The 12,955-nt window shown below is 46.3% G+C and overlaps 1 long non-coding RNA gene across 1 annotated transcript; it reads right to left on the bottom strand.

Moving 5' to 3' along the window:
* Positions 1–10,848: 10,848 nt before the first annotated feature.
* LOC129327442 (uncharacterized) lies at positions 10,849–12,593 on the bottom strand. Its single transcript, XR_008596822.1, has 3 exons — positions 12,526–12,593; positions 10,984–11,049; positions 10,849–10,889 (listed from the first exon to the last, which is right to left on the bottom strand). It is a non-coding gene; the product is annotated as an uncharacterized LOC129327442 (long non-coding RNA).
* Positions 12,594–12,955: the final 362 nt, after the last annotated feature.

The raw sequence follows: 12,955 nt of genomic DNA, 5'->3' as shown, positions 1-12,955 counted from the left end.
CCAGCATTCCCCAACACAGAAAAATAACAACTCACTTAACATCAGAGAATCACAAAAGCACAATGCCTGTCAAAAACACTTTATTTCTTGAACAGCTTTAGGTTACACAGCAGGGGAGCACACCAAAGGGCATTCCAGCATTCCACCTCAGAAAAATAACACAACTCACTTCACATCAGAGAATCACAAAAACACAATTCCTGTCAAAAACACTTTATTTCTTGAACAGCTTTAGGTTACACAGCATGGGGTAATTTGAGGGAGGGTGTCTGTGGTTCAGGTGCTCTTTCACAGGGACCAGCTGGCACTCAGAAGTGTGCCCACCATTGTGGCACCCCTGGGCTGTGCAGAATTGCCCAGGGAAAGAGAGTTTAGAAGTTCCCAGCATAGGGAACAAAGGGAGAGGGCTGGCCTTTGCCAGCCTGTTCCTGGGGTTATGGGTGTGCGGCTGCTGGGGGTGGATTTGGGTCCGTGAGGGGCTAATGTGGGGATTTGGGTCTGTGTGTGGCAGCTGGGGGGGAATTGGGTTTGTGTGGGGCTGTAGGAGGTGGACGTTGGTGGCTGAGAGCACCTACTTGGGGAGGCCATGAAATGCCCCCCCCAAGTGGGAGCAGGCTGAGCCTTGGTGGGGGGTGGGAGGTAAGGTGGGAGAAGGGCCCCTGAGGGTTGGGGGGCATTTTGCATGCAAAATGCCACCCCTGGCAAGACAAGCCTCCCCCAGCGGTAAGTAGTAGAGAAAAGAGCACCTACTTGGGGAGGCCATGAAATGCCCCCCCCCAAGTGGGAGCAGGCTGTGCCTTGGTGGGGGGTGGGAGGAAGGGTGGGAGAAGGGCCCCAGAGGGTTGGGGGGCATTTTGCATGCAAAATGCCACCCCTGGCAAAGGAAGCCTGCCTCTTCATTTTTTCCCCATAGGAAATAATGAAGAAGAAGATGAGCAGCAGCAAGCTAACAATATGCTCACCCTTCCCTTTCTTATGCGAGGATAGGGGACCTGGTTTGGGGGGCCATAACATGGCCCCCCAAAGTCCAATCGGTCTGAAACTTGGGGGGTTGTTAGAGAGGAGTTAGAGGAAGGCCCCCACGAATTTTGGGATGATTTGGTGGGAAAATGCCTCCCCCAGGCGTCTGGGAAGACGGAGGCATTTTCCCTTTGAAAAAGCCGAAAGAAAGCCGAAACAAGCAGAAACAAACCCGAAAGCCGAAAGCCGAAACGGCTAGCCGTTTCGGCTTTTGCCTGTATCCGAAACAGATTCTTGTTTCGGGTAAACCCGAAACAAGAATAACGAAACAGTGTGCCTTTGCACACCCCTACTTAACACCCACTCAGAGCGGTTTACAAAGTATGTTACTATTATCCCCCCAACAAAACACCCTGTGAGGTAGGTGAGGCTGAGAGAGCTCCAGAGAACTGTGACTAGCCCAAGGTCACCCAGCTGGCTTCAAGTGGAGGAGTGCGGAATCAAACCCAGTTCTCCAGATTAGAGTCCCACACTCTTAACCACTACACCAAACCATTTAAAATCAAGAAAAATGTGTTTATTTCTAACTTCTGCACAGTTCAGAAATCTCTCTCTAAACAAGCATGTATTCAATTCAATTAGCAATCTACAAGATGCTGTGTATATATGAAACTTTCTTACACTTAATTGCTCTATTGCTCTGTCTATCTCAATCTTATCGACGCTGACTAGCATTGAGTTTGCATACGGTCAAATAATTGATTTCACAAAATCTGAGACCCTTGAACTGTAGATTCCAGTGACTGAACCTGGCATCTTCTACATGCAATACACGTGCTTTTCCAATGAGCTACAGCCTTCTTGCACATGGAGTAACTGCTCATCTTACTAAGAAACTTTCAGTTACATTTCAGAGATACTACAATTTCATGGTTTCTGGATTTAGCAACCATTTTGATAAGAATTGCCTAACTTTAGGTTTTTTGCTAAGATACTCATCCTCTTTTCAATTTATTACTCACATTACCATATCCATCTTTTTCTTTTTAAGAGGAATCTCACAGTGTAGCCGTGAATTTCTTCAACGAGAAATCAGTACATTATCTGCTTTACACTGAGCCATTACATCCAACCAATTCTGCTACTGTAAAGCATGTGATAATAACTCATCAGATTCTGTTCTTGAAGCAGAACCAATCAACACCTTTGCACCAAATGACAAGTCAAAACGGGAAATTGCTCACAGTGATTTTTTACGTGGTCAGCAACTGTATCATTAAAAGAGACAATTGCAATATGTTACCATCAATCAATATTATGATTAAAGCCTCACATCATGAACCATGATGGCTTTGACCTATTGAGACACTAATTCCTCCATAATCTTTTTAGATAGTGGAGCAAAATCCATTATGACTAAGAGCTGAAAGCAAAGTTAATACTGTTGTGGCACCGCTTAAGCCACTTACAGTTTAAATTAATAATCTGCTGGAAAATCTATCCTAAAGACTTTCCATCTGGGATTTCTTCTTGGAAAACAAGCTCTCATCTTCAGGCAAGATATTTTATAGGGCATTCCAGGCAAATATTTTCCCAGTTTCAGATTTGGGAGTTTTTAAACACTTGGCACATTCTACAATTAGAACCTAAGATAAAGAGAGGCAAATGATCCATAAGAGCTAGGAGAAAAAGAAAGTGCAGGCAGTTAAGAATTTTTAAAAATAAAATAGATTTTAAAAAACAAATCCTTCAGATTTAATTTTTTACCAGCATTGGTATTTATTTAAAATATTTATACCCCACTGTAGTTCTTTTGACTCAAGTTGGCTAACACTGCAACTACAAATTGCAGGGCACAAACCATAACATATAAAACACACACAGGTTTAAAAACACAGAAAGATTTAAAAATACAAAGCTAAATCTGCAGAGAGAGTTCACCCTCATTAAAACACTCTCTGACATAGAACTGCCTTGCACACCTTCCTAAACGCAGCCAGGGAAGCCTTCTTCCATACCTACTCTGGTAAGCCGTTCCAGGGACTGGCTCTACCACAGAGTAAGCCCATGACCTAGCTCTTGCATACTGATGTCCTTATTAAGAAGGGGCACCACAAAAAGATGAGCTATGTTAAATAGATTCCTAGGATATTAGCACTGGTTTGTGAAACTGTTTGTGAATTTTCAAAGCCCAGGGGGATTGTGAGAAGCTACAACACTTACATTTGTTTTCAGGGAACAATTGGCTCCAGAAGGATAGGTAAGCTATGAGTTCTCCCTCCTCAGGTTTTGTATGATTTACATTAACAAAGCTCCACAAACTAGTTTCCTACTCAGATTCTTCTGATCCTTCTGAAATTCTTCAGAATGCCCCTCCCCCAAAAGAACATCCTTGTTTTTTTCAGTATGAAATCACAACTAGGAGGTCTAGAACCACTCTGATTCTCCTTCAGTGATACAACAACATACTGTACTGTTATTTCTATTTTTCTTTTCTTGGCTCATGCCTCCAGCTTACACAGGCAAGAGAACAAAAGCAGTGAATGTTACATAACAGGTGGCTAGGGGCTGACTGGCCACCCACTATGGATCAGACTTCAGAACTACCCACTCTCCACAAAAGTGCAGTGCTGCACTTTGATTGTAGGGGCAGGTAGTATGAACACAAACACAGAAAATAATTCACTTTCATTTTCAATACATTTCCTCTTTAAAAAATAGTCTTGTTACATTAAAACTATTGTGTTAAGTCCTACACTGGGAGCAATCACAAATCTTTACCACCTTCCCAAGTACCCCTCATTGACCACGTGAACATTGATGCTGAGGGGTGGGAGAGCAGTCAAACTGCCACAGAGAATAGGGGAAGCACAGTAAGAAGGCGGAATCGGGTTAAATTGGGATCTAGACAGTTAAGTCCCAGATTCTGTAACTAGTATACCTTATTCCTAATACAGTATTAATGAAGATCTATATGCATGGAAAGCTCAGTTAATGGATTAATGGTGCATTTCGCACTAGGAGCTTACCGCGCCTTTTTTGCGCAGCAAATGCGATCGCGTCTGCATCGCATTTGCACCTGCGCTCTTCACACCTATACAAAGTTTCGAGTTGGCGTTTGACAAATCTTCTCACCCACCGCTTTCACACCCGCCTCAATTGCCTCGCATTTGTTGCGCTCTTTTTTGGCCGGCATGCGCAGTGTTCCGATGGGAGGGGAATGTTCCCTTTTTTTTTTTTTAATTTTGCGCAAGCGTGGTAACGTTTATGCGTTTCCGCGTCTCGAAATTGTGCAACGATGTTTGCTGTGAAAGCTCTGATTTTGGCCTGGCTTCAAATAATCCTCATTTATCTGAGGCGGTCGATTGAAGCCACGAACAGCTTTTGGCTCCGTGTGGTCAAAAGAAGGAGGACAAGGCATTCCTCGTGGGCTCTGCATGACATACACCAACAACCACAGCGAGTCCACCGAAGCAGCAGAGCACGAGCACGATGGATCGCGCTGGCAGGTATCCGTGTTCCAAGACGGTACTGGGTCTATCCCAGAAGCAATGATTGGTGGGACAATTTTGTCACCGCTATATGGGATGACGAATTATGGATACAGAACTTTCGCATGACCCGGGCCACCTTCAATGAGCTGGTGGCATGCATTGGCCCAAGACTGGCAAGGCAGGATACCAGACTTCGCCGTGCAATCCCCGTGGAGAAGAGAGTGGCCATTGCTATCTGGTACCTGGCCAACTGCTACCACTACCGGGGCTGCATGAACCAGTTCGGCGTGGGACTGTCTACAGTCGCAGGGATAGTTCTGGAGGTTTGTTTTGCTATCGAGGCAGAGCTGCTCAGCAAACTAGTCTGCTTGGGACAAGATGTGGCAAAGGTAAGTTTCCCCCTGTCTCATGCCTGGACCTTGGCGGCATGTTTTGACCTGTTTAAGTTTCATCTGTTTAAAACAGGGAATATGAATATGATATGATGACTTTTAAATTTATAAATATGATTGAGAACAATACTTGAGTTTAGATTTTCATGATTCTGTCTGACTGTCTGTGTGCTGATTGAAACTTTCTAGATGCTTTAAACTTAACTCTCTTTACAGATCATGTCTGGGTTTCAGCAGCTTGGATTTCCACACTGCATTGGGGCAGTGGATGGCACGCACATCGCCATTTGCCAATTCAAGGGAAGAGGTCATGAGTATAGCAACAGAAAAAAATTCAACTCAATCCTGATACAGGGAACAGTGGACCATACAGGGCGATTCATTGATGTGGAGGTCGGTTGGAGTGGCCGCAACCATGACGCCTTTGTTTTTGCCAATTCCGCCATCTGTGAAGCCATGGATGCTGGGGCATTTGTGCCTGGGAACCCATGTCTTACTTTGGAAGGGGTTGCTGTTCCTCCACTAATAATATCGGATGCGGCATATCCCATGAGAAGATGGCTGATGAAGCCTTACGGCACACCATCCACCCCTGCGGAGCGGCACTTCAACAAATGTTTGACCCGCTCCAGAAATGTGGTTGAACATGCTTTCGGTAGGCTGAAGGGCCGTTGGAGGTGTCTCAGATCATGCCTGCTGGTTGCAGAGGAGAATGTCACCAGCATTGCCGTAGCATGCGTTGTCCTCCACAATCTGTGCGAGCAAAAGGGACATGGCTATGTAGAGGACGATGCACCATTGCAGCAGGTGCAACTCACAGAGGACCAACCACCAGTCCCTGTGTGGCCTAGACGTCACCTGGAGCAGGGAAAGGTGGTTCGCGATGTCCTAGCCAGGCATATGTTGAGTCAAGTGCAGCATCAGTAATTCACTTGCCATTGCATGTTCCCCAGGTGTGCTTTGTGTTTTTCTGGATTGGTGCACCACTCAAGCGTCAGATGTCATGTGTGCAATCTCAATTCCTCTTATAACCAAAATTGTTTTTACAGCCATTTATGTTTGTGTGGCTGAGCTTTAGTTTGTTTAAGAGCATCTTGTGCCACCTCCAGGTTTGCTCCGCATGCTTGGATGAGGGCTTCAGTTTGTGACATTCGAGTGATTAATGTTCGCCAAGACATCACGCTGTGGTGCTGAGCAATCATCAAGAAATCGATTACAGCAACAAATGTTGACTCGTGCTCCTGTGAAGTGTTGAATTCATGTACTTTAACCTCAGCAAGAAATGACAAATAAATTTGATTTGAACATTTTAATTCATGAGCAATCTGGTCTGGTTCTTTCAGGTTAATGGTGATTGAATTGAGTGTGTGGTTTTTCTCTCACATGCAAAGATTGGCAGGAGTGATGTTGAACAGTTTTTCAAAACTGTTTGCTGTTTTTGAGTTCCCACCACTGAATGCACGTTCTCCTCAACAATCAGGACAAAGCAAAAAGTTTCAAATGACGCTTGAACAGCAGGTGGATTGAGCGGAGGGCAAGTGAACTGGGAGAAACACACTTGCCCTTCAAGTGTCATTTGTCAAATGTGGCTTAGCAGTGGCAGACACGTGAACAAACTTGAATGGGTCGACAAGTTTCTTAAACTGGTCATCCACCCACCAATACACACACCGAACCTGCCTAAATGCAGTGGCAAGCAGAGGTGATCGATAATTGTGGGTGACAATTTGCAGCTTGCCCAAGAGGCAGTTTAAATGGACTGCAGCAGTCACCCCAAATTTGCTTTTCAGGGCAGCATCACTGCACTGCTACAAAGATACATTTTGGGGAGGGGACCATAGCAATGCGGTCCTAAATGTGATAAGAAAAAGAAAAACCGCATGTCAAGAGTATTCCTTGCCACGAAAAAATGCTTTGTCCATCCAGACTGCCTGTAGTTGTTATTTGATCTTGATATTCAACAAATTGGTACACTGTGTTGGGCGGTTTTTTGGGCCACCAGCGGTGGCCTTCAACAAAGCAGTGGCAGCATGAGAATATCAGGTTTGGATTGACAGTTGGCCTTGTCACCCAAGGTTGCTGAGCAATCACCTGTGTGGTTTCCTCCATTCCCCACTGCTCAAGTTTTGCCCCATAGTTCCCGCAATGTTCATGGTTTTTTCCCCTACGATCGCACCCCTGCCTGCATGACATATTTTATGTGCGTGTTTGGACTTGTATGAACCATCTCTTTTTTAAATCTAAAAGGGATAAACGTTGAAACGTTTAGTCTCAAGGCCAGGGAGTTAAGAAAATGCCTGTTGACGTGTCCACGCCCAGATCCTGGACGGCCAATGACTTTCGGCCCAATGTTCTGTGCGTGCGTGTGTTACTTCCTGCGGGTGATCGGTAATCGATACTCGAGGGAGTGTCCCCTCCAGATCCTTGCTGGCAGAAACTGTTTTCGGGGAAGGGGCAAGGAAACGTCGAAGGAGCCCTCTGCAGAGACGTTTCAGCGTTGCTCTCTTCGGTTTCAGGGAAGTGAGAATGCCGTACAGGAGAGGAAGGGGAACCTTCTGGCAGCACGAAGAGGTGTGCTTGCTGCTGGATATTGTGCTCCGTCTGGGCTTCGCGCCCGACCTCATGTCTAGCACGCATCAGAGGAATAGATCGGCATACGCTGCCATTGCGAGGGAGCTCCGGGCAGAAGGCTATGCTCGGACACCAGACCAGTGCCGCACCAAATTTAAACGACTAAAGTGCGACTTCTACGACTCACTCGAGGCTTGGCAAGGTCTGCCGCGCCGGAGCGGGCAGATACCTCATCACCGTTCCCTGATGCGGCTCTGGGTGGCTGCTGGCCGTCCTCGTTGGGAGGACCGCCATCATGAGGGTGGGTATCATCATATGTTGGAACATTGTTTAATTTAAAAAATAAAAAAAAAACAGGAAAAGTGGTAACGTTGCAATGCTGGCACCCCTCCCTCCTTTTTTGGAGGTTGAAGTCTTCTTGGCAATGTAGGAGGAAAGTGATGGCATAGTTGTTTGGGGGGATATGTGCCAAAGTCCTACCCTGGCAAGTAGTGCATATTTGCTGATGAATCCCCTCCCTTTAAGTGGACCCTTGTTTCCCGTATAGAGGGGTTGGATTCCAGACACATGCAAACCCACTGAAATCGCAGCCACCAACTGCTTGGTCGAGAACAGTGATTGCGTTGTTGGATGGATGATTTCATAACTTCGCCCATTCATTTTGGGGGCTGACCCACACCACACATTTTTTTTTCTGCAGCAACATCATACCGCAGAGAGGATGAGGTGACCATCGTGGCCAGCGAAACACGCCAGCATGAGGGGCACGAGGAAGAGGAAAATCAATCGATGGAGGAGGAAACCAGCAGTGAAGGTGCGATGACGGGAGGTCCTTCTGAGGTTTCATCGTCAGAGGACCAAGGTGGGCCATCAATTATGCTTGGTGTTATCATTGTTTCTCTCATGCGTGGAGGGTGTATGTTTCCTCTCACCCACAATTACAGCCATCGCTTACAGATCCAGAGGAGTTTGCCGTGTTAGTCTGTGGTAGCAAAACCAAAAAGAGTCCAGTGGCACCTTTAAGACTAACAAATTTTATTGCTGCATAAGCTTTCTAGGACCACAGCTCTCTTCATCAGATGCCAGATAAAAACAGTTTTGATCTGGCATCTGATGAAGAGAGCTGTGGTTCTCAAAAGCTTATTCAACAATAAAATTGGTTAGACTTGAAGGTGCCACTGGACTCTTTTAGACGTTGCTTGCTTTTTCTCCCCCACACAGAGCAATGCAGAACCACTGACGCGAGAGAAAGCCCGTCAGAGGGCAGCCCGTCCTCCCACAGCATTGATGCATTCATAGATCTCACTGTGGAGCCCCAAACCACCGTGGCAGCAGATAGCCCTTCAGAAGGGACTTCCTCCACCCACGGAATGGAACCCTTCATTGACCTTACAGAGGATTCCCGCAATGATGATGCTGGGGACAGCCCTTCTCATGGAGCCACCTCCTCCCACAGAGTGGAACAGCTAGCCGTGCAAGCGGAGGAACCCCGAACCACTGCACTCAGAGGTAGTCCCTCAGAAGGCACCATATTCTCCCGCATAGCTGAACAGTTCATGGAGCTTGCTGAGGGTCCCCAAACCACAAGGGCCAGAGACAGCCCTTCTGAAGGCACTTCATCAGCCCACAGAGTCGAACATCTTCCCGAGCTTTCTGAACAACCACAAGCTTCGGGTGCCAGATGTGACACATCTGAGGTCACTTCATCCTCCCACAGAGCGGTAGAGGTCACAAACCTTTCTGAGGAACCTCAAACCACCACTGGCAGAGATAGCCCCGGTGAAGGCACCTCATCATCCCACACAGTGGATCCGGTTACCTTGCTTGCAGAGGCACCCCAAACTTCCGCTTCAGATGGAACCTCATCACAGCACAGAGCGGCTGAGCTCGGTGACCTTCCCGAGGAACCCCAAACGACCACAGACAGCCCGTCTGCGGGCGCTTCCTCCTCCCTCAGAGTGGATCATGTTGTCGAGCTTGCTGGGAAAGTGAAGCAGGTGGTGGCAACATGTCTCCGTGTGTGTGAGTTTTTATTTTAAAGTTAAAAAAAAATTAAAGGCACCATAACAACCATGACTTATCCAATGTGTTGGGCATTGTTTGCCAGACTTAAATTGGGGTGGAAAGGGAAATGTCTGGGAAAGAGTAGAATTTTTTCCTCGCCTTAGGAACAACCACAAATTTCCCCTGACGCATGCCATTTCAGTCAAAGGATTGCACTGCAATGGTGTTTGCTTTTGGCAGTAGTTGCCATGACAAAAAGACCAGCTACTACAACTTACCGTGCTGGACACCCTCCAAAGACAGGGTCCAATGGGAGGTGATGGTTAGTGGTCTACCTTTCAGTGACTGTAATTTTTTTTTTCCCAGTGAAAAAGACCAACAGGAGGATTGACGGCCTTGAGAGGCAGCTGAGGATTTTGAGACAGGAGACCAAGGAGGATATTGGCAAGCTGAGGAATGACCTGGACAAAATAATCCATCAGTCAAAGGAACAGTGATCATGTTTTAATGATTAACAGTAAAAAGTTTTAAACGGCACAAACAATAAATAGTTTGGTTATGTTATAACAGTTAACAGTAAAAACTTTTCAAAAAACACACACAATAGATATGGTAGTCTTGATTTGAAATTTCTCAGACCAAAAAATACCTATCCACAATCAAACTGTAAAACCTATCAGAAATGTTTATTTGTTGCCGAAGTCAACTTTCACATGAAGTGAGCGGTACCAAACAATCTCCCTTTTCTGATGCCCCAATGCTATTGAGTTGTTCTTTCCCCCCGCCTCTCCTCCTCTTCCCTCCTCCTATTTTGTGTCCCTGTGGCTGTGATGGGTTGATCCTGGCAATTCCACACTCTCAGCGGGTGTGGGGGAGAGTGAAAAAAGGTAAATGGGAAATGGATTTGGCCGTGGCCCATGCCCTGTTCAACTTTCCCAGAAAGGAGTAATATTTCAAATTTCAAAGGTTTATCACAAATCAAATTTCTTGCTGGGTTTAATCACACGGCACCTCTTTCTGGGTGGGTTCTCCTGTGGAGATCTATGCACACTTCCCCTTCCAGATGATTGTCCAGGCACGGCTTGGTGTCTCAGCTCCCGGTTTCCCCCCAGCAATATTTCGGTCAGGGAGCTCAAGGCACTGACCGCTCTGTTGATGCCCTCACAGTTCTGCTGCTGCGCCTCAATGAAAGCCTTTCTGTCTTCTTGTGCCTCCCTCATTGTGTCTTCATGCCTTCTCTGCTCCGCTTCCAGAAACTGCATGCGCCACTCTCGACTTTCCGTCAATGTCTGTTTTCTCTCCTTGGCATTGTTGTTCTCCTCTCTCTCTGCCTGAGACAACATCTTTTCTGCCACGGTGCTAAGCAAGGCCACACGTCTGCTTCGGGTTCTGGCTTTTTCCAGCCTAGAAGCAGGTGACATCTGTGCCGTGGTTTTTGGTGCGGTTTCAACGGGCTGATTTTCAGCGACTGAAACCAGGAATTGAGAAATTGGTATGATTGTAAGAGAGAAATTTGTTTCTAGAAAGGGTTGAAGGAATCGCGACCGCAACAGCTCACTCACCCACATTTGGACGACTGCCGTCCTCATGCTCCTCCGTGATTTCATCCACCTGAGTCAAGTCCGAATCTGTGGAATTAAAAAGGAAAAATTTTTTTAGGATGACTGTGTCAGAATGGAGATGCCAGAGGTTGAATCTGGTTTTTCAGTTGAGAGCGGCAACCAGAGAGAACAGACAAAACTAGAGTGAGGTGGACTGAAAGGGCACGTGCGGAGGCGAGTCTCACAGTGTGTGGATGATGCCACAATTCAGGCCAAATTTTTTGAGTTAATGCTGCACATGTGAAAGGTTCCAGATCCTATCCCTGGCATCTCCAGATAAAGATTCTTGTAGACATTTGGGGCAGACGTTTCTCTGCCTAAGAACCTCAAGATATGTCACCAGCCCAGAAAGCAAAATAACTAGTGACAGGACTTGGGGTTATGCCACTTCACATGTCAATGAACCAGCATTTGTGGTTTCCGGGGACACCGTCCGCACTCAGAAGAGGGAACATCACGAAGTTAGTGTACATGTTCTCGAAGGCAATGCAAGATATATTCAAGCAATAAAACATGCATGTTTGGCCCAAGCAATAGTTCTTTGATTATGAAAAAGCAGGTTTTTTCCCCCCCCAAAAAAGGTGGGATTGGCAAGCCACCCAATTCCGCATACGGTTTATTTTCTTAAAAAATGAGGCTGTGATGTAATCAAAGAAATTATTGCTTTTGCCAAACCTTCATGTGTGGTTGCCAGCTCTGGTTTGCGAAATCCATAAAGATTAGGGAGCAGTGCCTGTGCATGGCAGAAGCTCAGCCACAGCATGCGATGTTATGCCATAGAATCTGTCCTACTTAGATGCCATAGTGCCCAGGGAAAACCCCCTTTGCAGTCACGAGATCGGCTGTAATTCTTGCAAGATTCCTAGCCCATCTGGAGACTGGCAACTTTAAATGCTTGAACAGTTGAAGTGGCATACAAGTAAGAGCAAGGTAATAGAAAACAATTCAGTTCTTTGACAATGAAGAACATGAGTTATGTGCTTTGTCGGTGCCCAACCTTCCACTGTGAATGTTGGGTGCACCCACGTGCACCGTTCCCTGATGCGGCTCTGGGTGGCTGCTGGCCATCCTCGTTGGAAGGACCGCCATCATGAGGGTAGGTATCATCATATGTTGGAACATTGCTTAATTTAAAAAAAAAAAAACAATCAGGAAAAGTGGTAACGTTGCAATGCTGGCACCCCTCCCTCCATTTTTGGAGGTTGAAGTCTTCTTGACAATGTAGGAGGAAAGTGATGGCAGAGTTGTTTGGGGGGATATGTGCCAAAGTCCTACCTGGCAAACATCATTTTTATAGCTGACTGTCTTCTCTGCGGTGGAGGCCCTCTTAATCAATCACCCAAAGTAATTTAAATCAATTAAGTTAATTTATTGACAGCATGATCCTAATGCCCTTCTAATACCACCTTCAGCTAGAAAGAACAGAAATCCTCATGCCAACGGTGTCTCTGCCTTATGCACCCCATCCACTCTGCTAAATAGGATCATGGCACTCGATCTTACCTTCTTCTCCCACCTCTCCCCCGTCACATGCTTCCATCAATTGTTCCTGGTCAGATGCAGCCCCTGGAAGAAACATAAGCGTAAGTAATATTTTGGAAAGTTTGGATATGCGAGTATGAATGGAAGACCCTTGTCAGAATAACACGTATTGTCCAGTGATGTGAACTCCCAAGTGGCTTGACGATGTCACAGGATAACAGGTTCCCACACATCTAATGTCACCGGTGCATGTCCAAACTTGTAGATTACTCTGGCTTCAGGGTTGCTTCTGCTTGAGTTGTGTTTCACGGAATGAATCTGCAGGTGAGCAAATGATCACTTGAAAACTCCATACCCACCACATCCCCCCACCCCAGGCCCCTCTTCACACACCCACCATTAAAAGTGCCAACACAGATAGATTGCTTTGCCAAGGGCATGACACCGGCAA

The sequence above is a fragment of the Eublepharis macularius genome, chromosome 4 (assembly GCF_028583425.1).
Source record: "Eublepharis macularius isolate TG4126 chromosome 4, MPM_Emac_v1.0, whole genome shotgun sequence".
Lineage (NCBI taxonomy): Eukaryota > Metazoa > Chordata > Lepidosauria > Squamata > Eublepharidae > Eublepharis > Eublepharis macularius.
The sequence above is the reverse complement of the archived record's forward strand: the minus strand, read 5'-3'. Positions and strand labels throughout refer to the sequence as shown.